Here is an 8,542-nt window from a genome sequence, read left to right on the forward strand (position 1 = left end):
CTGGAGAGGCTGCCTCGGCGAAACCTCTCCTCTTTTTCCGGTGGGAAATGGGCTATCTAGTGGTGGTGAGCGGTGGTCGGCGCCGGGATCAGCCGGTTGACAGCCGAGCGCACGGGGGGTGGGAGGCGAATCTAGAAGGTAGCTTGAATTTTCGCGTGACGATGTGGGCCAGACGTGCTTTTCCCTTGCGCCGGAGCCCACGAGCGCCCCCCCCCCCCCAGTGCGTCGGTTCGGCCTGCGATTGCCGGGCCCAAAAACGGGCCGAGCCGGTGGATTTCAGCGTCCTTGGGGCGCGACTGAGGCGTTTTTTGGCGCCGGCACGGAAAAAGTCGTCCGAGGGGCCTGTTGGGGGCGCGGCTGGAGATGCTCTGAGGATGGCTCTACACGGAATGGGTATCAGGGAACAAAGGGCGTACGCCGGCAACCGAGCAGAGCAGGCGGCCGAGATCTGTCGGGGAAAAGGGCCATGAGTGAGATGTATCAATTTTTTTTGACGGATCTACCCTTTTAGAAACTTACTGGTCCACCTACACTTTATAACGGGCCCACCTTTATTTGTAATTTCATGTAATTGAAGACTTGTAACTTATATTTTTTCACCGTTAGATTAGAGTAGATGGACAGCTTCTAAAATCGCCAATCACGGTAACAGTTGTAATCAGTATATACTCACTGCTAAAATAAAGAAATTTAGGACATGGCACAAACTTCAGTATCACAATATTTACAATCCATATGACAAACAATAGTGGCCCGTAGGTCGTACACGTACAATATCCATTTTAGAATATTGAGCACACTTTCTAGGTCCATTCTTGCTACAGCTGAGTACTGCAATGCGAGTGTCAATGTACGGACCCTAAGTATTTCAAATCAAATAGGCATATAGAGAATATATTGCATTACTCGACTCTCCAAGAGTGTCGCCTCTCCTTAATGGATCCAATAAATTGATATCCGCGCCCCTCCTCTCTGCCATGGAACCGGATCCTCTAACATTGAGAAGGGAAGTTAGAGAAGCTACAATACTCTAACTTTCCTTCTTTCTATTCATATGGTTGAGCCTAAAAGGACTTAAATTAATTTGCAAATTGATGATCTAGTGTGTACATTTATAGTAATTACACACAAATAAGTTGATGGTGAAATAAAATTAATTTTAAATTATTTATATCTACAGTAAATATCAATAGTAAACAACCTGCTAATACCTACTAACCTTCTCTAACTTCCCTTCTTCATTTTACACTAGGTTAGGACTATAGCATTGTGACTTTCCTTCTCTATGTTAGAGGATTCGGTTTCCTCCGCCATAGCCATGAGCTCGGCCACACCTACCTCCCTCCAAAGCGGCTACACCATCCGAGGTGGCCCCGCGGCACCTCCCCATTCAACCCTTTGTTTGACTCTGTTCGAGTGGATCTGTTCATGTGCATCTGTAAACTTTATGTAGGTATGTATAACTATTGTTCTGCCGCTTGTGTTTATTATTTTTGGTAAAAGTAAGTTTTCTTAATCTAATGTAAATCTGGTTTTATGTAGTCATGAGATTCTAACTGAATTTTCTGTTCAGCTTGCAATTCCGATAATTCTACGCGTTGTATTTGCATGCACATAGTTGGCTACACAACTGCTAGGGGCATATGCTTCTCCTACCACTCACACCTTCATCCGATTTGACCCAAAATGGCTTGGTGCCCTCTCTCGCTCATGGTGAGGCAGTGCACAGTTGCCATGGTCATGGCTACGAAATCTCAGATCGAGTCGCTTCAGTCAGGCACGATGCAGGCAAAACTCGCTTTGCTCCACCATCACATGCTTGACGAAATTTCAGAGATGGTGGTGATATATCTGTTGATAGACCATCCTTGTTACAAATCTTTATTTGGTTCAAGGGACTTAAGAATTTGCAATTTCTCGATTGTATAGCTAGAAATGTAGTTCGTACAAGATTTTGATGTCAAATTGTTTATGGCATCTGGAGTGAAAATATTTTCCTATTAAATGATTAGATTCTACAATAACCTCTGATCTAAATCCTAAATTAATGTATCGTGTGCATGGTTTGCTCACATCACAAATTTCTAACAAGAAGATAGGTCCTGAGTTCAGTTGCAACCAAAACATTTAACTTCCAATTCAACATTGCATATAGTTTACCCTCATTAGACATTTCATTTATCTTCCTCGATTACTTCCATAACACTTCCAAATCTGTTAAGAGACACCTGATAGTTTGTTATTACAGTTTAAGTTAGACATTGCATTTAACTTCCTTGATTACTCTTCCATAAGCTATCACATCTGTCAGAAAGACCTTATTAGTTGTTCATACAATTTAAGTTACTGCAGGAGTGTGGTTTTCTGTAGCTCAGGCTACACGGTACCCCTTATCTTTGCCATCCATTTATGCATCAAGATCCGTGCAAACACATGTCTTTTTTGTTTCTCTCAAACGACACAACATATGAACTTCAAATTTTGCATAACTAACAACAATACATTCTAACTACAATATAGGAAAAAACTTTCAGATTTTTTCATGCATTTTAAATACTTGAAATAATATTTTTATTCAAAGAAAATCTCATTTTGTATATTTATATCGGACCAAAAAATCTGAAAGTTTTTTCACACATTGATGTTCTAATGTTTGTTCGATCTGCAAAGTTTGAAGTTCATATGTTGTTTCATTTTTGAGAAACAAAAAAGAGAAATCTTCTTATTGTTAGTTAGTTGGAGAGTACGGATCTCAAAGCAAGGCTAGAGGGTTGAGGATAAGGCCTCCTTTGGTTTTGAGGAATTTCATAGGAATTTTAGAGGATAGGATTCTTATAGGATTTTTTCCTTTAGAGCCCTTTGGTTCATAGAAATAGATTCCTATTCCTACATAGGATTGGTTCCTATCCTCCACATTTTATAGGAAAATAAAAATGAGCCTAGACTCAATGGAAAAATTCCTTTGGTGTCAACCAAATGACATCTCATTTCCTATTCTTACTCATAGGATTTGAGATACATGCCATCTCATTTCCTACAAAATTTCTATTCCTATGATAATCCTATCCTATGAACCAAAAGAGGTCTAAGAGGTTTCACGTAGCCTGAGCTACAAAGAAACTTTGTGTTACTGCAGGATGCATGCACCATGTATTTTTTTAACGTATAGTTCTGTTTCTGTTATATATGGATCTGATAATGCTTTGTCACGCTTGAGCCAATTACCTTACATATTAAGGTGGCAAATTTAGGTCCTTAGGTGTTCTTGTTGTATGGGAGTTGGGAACAAATGAGTTTGGAGAAAAATTGTACGGCAAAAACCGACCCATTGGTTAGCAGGTTTTTAGTAGGGTACCATTATTACTATGTGGATCATTGCATGGCCCAAGGCAAAATTGAGTGGAGGCAAGGAATAGAAGACATCGTCTTTTTCTTAGATTAATAGAACACATAGTTGGTACGTTTCCGGATGTTGTCGCCGGCGCAGCCCTGGCTCCGTCCTCGGCTCAATCCGGCATGGATGTCCAGACATGGTGGACATCTTTCTGTACGGAGTGGTCGGCACTGCTCCCTGGCGACACATGCTTGAATCCCTCTTATTCGTCCCTGGCGGCACCGTTGTTTCTTAATTTTTTAGGAGTTAAAGTTGTATTCCTGAGGGGAGCATACATATTATCTTGATTGAGTTGACTTTTGGCTACTGTATTACTGTTACAACTTACCAGCAACATAGAAAGAGAGTCATGTCCAATAAGGTATTCTCCTTCAGTTGTATGCTTGCAGAGAATTTGGTTTTTTCATCCAAGTATTACTAAACTGTACCAAGTTTTATAATGACACAACATTAACTTGTTACAGGATATGTACCGAGTAATGAGTATGTACAGAAGTTTTGGTTCTTTGGTTCCTGCATGGAGGTGAGCAACAATGGGCTGCAAATGCGGCTGCTGCCCATCACCTGGTCGAATTCAAGCACAACCATAGGCTGCCTTGAATGCCGGGAGTTCTCAGAGGTGATATCTTTTAGCTCGAACATTTTTATTGATTTAGTTTCTATACAATTTTGGGTTTCCAAACTTGGAAAGTTTCACCCCTCAAGCAAAATTGGGACAATTCCATTCATTAATTACAGCAAAAAATATTGGTACTGTTCTTCCAATTTTTAATCACGTTCCTAGAAATTTAGGTTTAATCATAGACTACGCATGGTGATTATTTACGTTCCTAAATTTTCTTCCTCTTTCATGGTGGCAGGGAAACATCGCCATTAGTTTGCACGATTTACCAGCTAGAAGCACGCCACGGAATTTTGTTAACATCATTGATGAAGATATATTTTTTCTTATTCGTTTTTAGACAAGAAAGAACCATAGAGAATCTGAACCCTTGTACTTTAGTAGTACCTGCAGTAGAGCAAACCCCTATCTCAAATTTAACAGAAGATGGAAATGAATGGTTGTTTTGTTTGCAGGTTACTCCAAGAATAAGTGCATCGTCAAACTAGATGTTGTATATTATCCGTCCATAATATGGTTGCTTGTGTATCCTGCGACTTTGTTCATCCAGGAGATGTATGTGTGCATGCTTGCAGGGCAGAGCACAAAATTATAATTATTAAGAAAGGTACATTAAGTTATGTCAGTGTTGACATCTATAATGCCTTACAAGTCTGAGCTCCATCGGGACAATTTGATTAGTGTGTCACAAGCCTGCTATTTCTAATTTAAAAATTTGTAGTTACTTCAGTGTTTTATATAATGCACAGATTTTTCAGAACAGAAAGAAGTGGATCTATAACCTGATTTTGCTTTATTATTTAGTTCCAGTTGACTTCTTAAATCCCAGTTTCTGCAGTATTGTAACTCTGTCAAATCATCAAATTAAACAGAGCTTTCTCTTTGGACAGCTTGCAATTTGTAATATTATTATTTTCTTTTTCAGAAACCATTTGAACTAGCCCAGGGCTATGTCTATTAGTCCTCCAGTATTTATTGGAATGAGAGGACACATTGTATGCCACGTAACAGGCAACTGAAGCATGAAGATTTTTGTAATTTCTTGGAAAGATTGAGCCCCTGAACCTAGGAGGCATGCGTCATATCAGTTTTTTTTAGCTACTGGCCTGCTTCAAGTGTCTACAGATTACAGGAAACATGTTTCTTCAAGTGTCTACATGCTACAGGAAGTAAGCTTCTTCTAGAAGTAGTCAAACCTAGATACCAATTTATTGAAACTATAATTACTTTTATAGAAGTACTCAAACCTCGCACTCGTGGTCAAAGCTGGTTGGGTCGCATGCTCGTCAGCAAAGCTCGGTGGGTCGCTACTCGCTAGAGCCTGGGAGTGGCCAGAGGAAGGAAGGGGTCGTCGGAGGAGGCGAGATCGGTGGGGAGCGGCGATGCCGTCCAGATCAGGGAATCGAGTTAAGAGCCGGCTAACTTTTTAGGACTCTGATAAGTGCCACATGTGTGGCGCGGAACAATTCCGCCCTGACGTTTTTTATGGCAACTTCAGTTACTCAAGGATGGCAATTTTAGTTGTGAAGCATGGCAATTTTCTGTTTGGATGGCAAGTTTCCGTTTTTTGGAGTTTATTTTTTTAGGACGACAATTTTAGTTATAAAAAGTCAGGACGGTGTTACTTCGTGCCATACGTGTGGGACTTATCATTTGTTTTTTTAAGAAAAACAACGAACCGAGGCGGCGTGCAGGCGGGATTGAACTTTCAAGGCATTGATGTTGTACACTTCGAGGAGAAGGAGAAGTGCCCGTCTCTCGTCTATTTTTTTGGATCAGCCCATCCCATGCCCTGCAGGCCCAAACGATCAGAACTTTTTTACGTGGAACTCATGACAAACAGAGACAAAAAAAAGTATACAGACGGAAAATGAATTCTTTTATTCTCGGGAAAACGATTATTAATAAAATCAGACGTATGGAGAAGTACAAAGCTTCAGTCTTTTATTATTAGGTAAAGATAAAAAATTGGTTCTTTTGCTGCATAATTTCTATTCATATATGCTCTCAGATCTATTCTCTCTTTCTTTGACCAAGTTTGGGTTTGATCTTCAGAGGGAGTTGTGTATGATAGTTGGGTTCATTCGTGCAAGTAAGCTACCGTAGTGACAAAAAGTGAAAAAAGCTTGTGTTTGTATTGTTGCCACTAGGGATAAAAAGATGGTTGCGTAGGTGTCCATTGAACATAGGGTGGAGACAATATATCATCTACTTCATGTCATCATACCCATTGAGTACTCTATTTTTAACTTAATAATTTAAGATTTATGCTGGATAGTGATCTTGGGTGAAGTATTAGCTATAGATGTAGTTAGATAACATTATATAGATTTATGGGCATGATGCTCATATATTAATTATGCCATGAATAGTCATGCTCATAAATCATCAATTTAATCGCTGCCCAACTGTGGTTTGTTACCACACCATGTTTTCTTTTGGAGAGAGACCTCTAGTGAACCTAGGGACCCCGGTCCATTTCCTTCCATGAAGCTTTCAACCTCAATAAACACTCTTTTAGTTTCTTGCTTTTACATTCTTGCTTATTTTCATCAAGTCTTTTCACATTGCATTTAATTCCTTTGTAACTAGAACACCTAGTGAGATTGAGAGCCTCACTAGTCTTGTTGGGGGCACAAGGAAGTTTTGTTTTGTGTGTGTAGGTATTGATCATCGGTTGCGCCACTTAGCTTTTGTTGGTTCGATAAACCTTAAGGTCACTTAAGGGAAATTGTTGCTTGCTACAAACCATTGAACTTGGGGCAAAACAACTTCCTAGTAAAGAGGAAGCACATGGCCATGATACAAAGGTTGGATAGCCCGGATAGAAGGTGTAACTACATCGTAAGATATAAATGCACACTCTTTTCCCAAACCACAATGCATATTAGGTGTTGTCTGCTTCTCCCCATAGTACTATTTGTAGGCTCCATTGCAGAGTATTAAACTATGTAAAATGATAAATCATGGGAAGTAGATGTAGCGTATACATGATTTTGCAAACACACCAATGATTGCCGCCTTGAGACTATAGAGGGATATGAGAAGGTGGATGGGGAGGAGTGGCGCATAGGAGTCAAGCGTCAGTGCCTCGCTGGGGCAGGCTTCTTAAGACATACAGAGGAGGAAGTCTGCAAGGGATGTTTTTTTCATGGAATTGCATAGGTGGGTCAATGGTCTAGGACTCCATGCTCATCTACCTATAGATAACCAACCCATAGATTTGATGACCAATTTGCTTAATTTTCCAGTGATTAACATAGATGATTGTATGGTGCCTCCAACTAATAATTAAAATACCTAATCATTAAAAAATGGGCGTTCATTTTCTGCATATCTGGCGCGAACGTCCTTGGAGCCGTTGGATCTTTTACATGAATTTGGGTGCGCGTTTACTGGCTGAGTCAGCAAGAAGGCTCGTTTTCTCGACCGGGGGGGGGGTCCTTATATCATGATAAATGTTTATTATTCATGCTAGAAATGTATTAACCGAAAACTTAGTACATGTGTGAATACATAGACAAACAAAGTGTCACTAGTATGCCTCTACTTGACTAGCTCGTTAATCAAAGATGGTTATGTTTCCTAACCATAGACATGAGTTTTCATTTGATAAACGGGATCACAACATTAGAGAATGATTTGATTGACAAGACCCATCCGTTAGCTTAGCACTATGATCGTTTAGTTTATTACTATTGCTTTCTTGATGACTTATACATGTTCCTAAAACTATGAGATTATGCAACTCCCGAATACCGGAGGAACACTTAGTGTGCTATCAAACGTCACAACCTAACTGAGTGATTATAAAGATGCTCTACAGGTGTCTCCGATGGTGTTTGTTGAGTTGGCATAGATCGAGATTAGGATTTGTCACTCTGATTGTCGGAGTGGTATCTTTGGGCCCTCTCGGTAATGCACATCACTATAAGCCTTGCAAGCAATGTGACTAATGAGTTAGTTGCGGAATGATGCATTACAGAACGAGTAAAGAGACTTGCCGATAACGAGATTGAACTAGGTATGATGATACCGACGATCGAATCTTGGAAAAGTAACATACCGATGACAAAGGGAACAACGTATGTTGTTATGCAGTTTGACCGATAAAGATCTTCGTAGAATATATAGGAACCAATATGAGCATCTAGGTTCCGATATTGGTTATTGACCGGAGATGAGTCTCGGTCATGTCTACATAGTTCTTGAACCCGTAGGGTCCGCATGCTTAACGTTCGATGACGATATGTATTGTGAGTTATGTGATTTGATGTACCGAAGGTTGTTCGGAGTCCTGGATATGATCACGGACATGACGAGGAGTCTCGAAATGGTCGAGACATAAAGATTGATATATTGGAAGGTTATGTTTGGACACCAGAAAGGTTTCGGATAGGTTCGGGCACTTTCCGGAGTACCGGGGGGTTACCGGAACCCCCCGGGGGGTTAATGGGCCTTCATGGGCCATAGTGGAAGAGAGGAGGAGGCAGCCAAGTGGAGGGGCGCCCCCCAAGCCCAATCCG

Source organism: Triticum urartu, chromosome 7A (genome assembly GCF_056163025.1).
Source record: "Triticum urartu cultivar PI428250 chromosome 7A, HENAU_Tu73, whole genome shotgun sequence".
NCBI classification, from domain to species: Eukaryota; Viridiplantae; Streptophyta; class Magnoliopsida; order Poales; family Poaceae; genus Triticum; species Triticum urartu.